The sequence below is a fragment of the Mus musculus genome, chromosome 8 (assembly GCF_000001635.26).
Source record: "Mus musculus strain C57BL/6J chromosome 8, GRCm38.p6 C57BL/6J".
NCBI classification, from domain to species: domain Eukaryota; kingdom Metazoa; phylum Chordata; class Mammalia; order Rodentia; family Muridae; genus Mus; species Mus musculus.
Genome location: NC_000074.6, coordinates 87,589,198 through 87,591,057, shown reverse-complemented (window position 1 = coordinate 87,591,057; position 1,860 = coordinate 87,589,198).

Here is a 1,860-nt window from a genome sequence, read left to right as displayed (position 1 = left end):
TTGCTGCCTCTTAGAATAAAGACATTCCATCAACACAAGCCCAGGCTTGTCTGTTAGGCCAGAGCACAGCCATCCTGAACAGGACTTTCCAGAACCATCCTGCCCCAGCTGATTCACTAATTGCACCCAGACACAGGCATAGAGCCTAGGTCTGCCAAGGCCACTTGTGGCACCTTGGCTCAGTGGACTGTAGGCTTGTAGGAAGTGGATGCTCTAAACTATGCTTAGGGACAAGTTGTTACATGGCCATAGCTCACTGATGCGACTCCTTAGTTAACCATCATATGATCCCTTTCTTCTGTGAACATTTTCTCCAAGGGGCCAGAGGGGTTGTCGCCTCTTCTTCCCCTCATGAGAAGACCACAGGCCTGATCTCTTCAGGTATGAGAGAGAGGCTGGCCCTTGCCACTGCAGACGCTGGGCCGTCTCTGTAGTCCCCTGTGATCGTGGTCCCTCAGGATTTCTGCTGATGAGCATTTTCAGTCCCTCCTCTCTCCAGAGTTCAAGCTACACAGAAGCAGGGGCGTGCCTGCCCCCATTCACACGGTGCCCTCAGCCTTGTAGCAGCAACACACAGTGGGTACACACGGGAGAGCTGCAAAGCTTCCGACCCCCACAGCCCTGCGATTTCCTCTGCACTGCTCTTGCTGTCCCGGTCCCCTCCATCCAGACTTAACTACAGCTTTCCACCTACTTCATTGTTCTAGCCTCTGAGCCCTTGCATGCTCTGTTCTCTCTGCCTACTCTTCCCTAGCTCATACAGATCCTGGCATTTTGTGTCTCAGGAAAAGTAGCCTCCTCCTCCAGGAAGCCTTTCCTCTCCAGGGATTTGACCTTATTTCATGCCCAATGTCACCACCTGCTCAATCCTCTGTCATAGGGACTATACGCCTTGTGGTTTGGTAGGTGGGTGGGATAATGGACTAGTGGCAGTAATCACTATCTTGTGATTACCTACCCTGTATACTTCCCTGAGAGTGTGGGCTACACCAATTTCCCCCTGGAAACTGTGTTGCACACATGTCCCAGAACCTGTGGGACAGAGCTTCTGTAAACCAGATCTGTGGTTGGGACCTGGGGTCTTAGTGGACCCAAAGAAGAATCCAGAAAGCCATGTAATATATACCTGGTAAGCAAAAGATAATCAATAAAATCTGTGTTACCATAGCCCAGACTCTGCAGTGGCAAAGGCCAGCCTCTCATACCTGAAGGGGTGAGAGAAGTGAGAGGCAGGACAGAGACCAGGCCTGCAAGTCCCTGTCTGGAGTTCCCATGAGAGGAAGAAGAGGCGACAACCCCTCTGGCCCCTTGGAGAAATGTTCACAGAAGGAAGGGCACATCTGGGGGTTAACTAAGGAGTTGTGACAGTGAGCTATGGCTAAGCACAGTTAGGGCACGGCGGGGGCCGGTTGGGACAGTGAGCAGTTATCATGAAGTCAGTTCTTGCAAGAGAGGACCCCAGCTACCAGCCTCAGGCCTACACATGAGGGCCAGTTCCCCATAAACTGATGAGCTCCGTAGGGCAGTGTTATGTGTATCCAGACAGCTGTTCAACTTTTTCTCCTCTGTGAAGTCCCCCTGGGGACTTGAAGCCCCATTTTCTTGCCCAAGAAAAATTCTTTACTAAGAAGCAATTGAAAAAAACCTTGTACTCCTCCTCTCCCCATTTTGATGTTTTGGACAGGGCCTCATACAGTCCCAAGCTGGCATTGAACTTGAACCCTTGAGCCCCCCCCCCCCCCCCCCGTCTCTATCTGCACTGGAATACAGGCAAATGTCTGCAAACTTCCCCTAAGGAAGCTCTCTTCCCGGTTACTCCTGGGTTGATGCAAAGTCGAGCTGAGGACAGGGCTGACATCA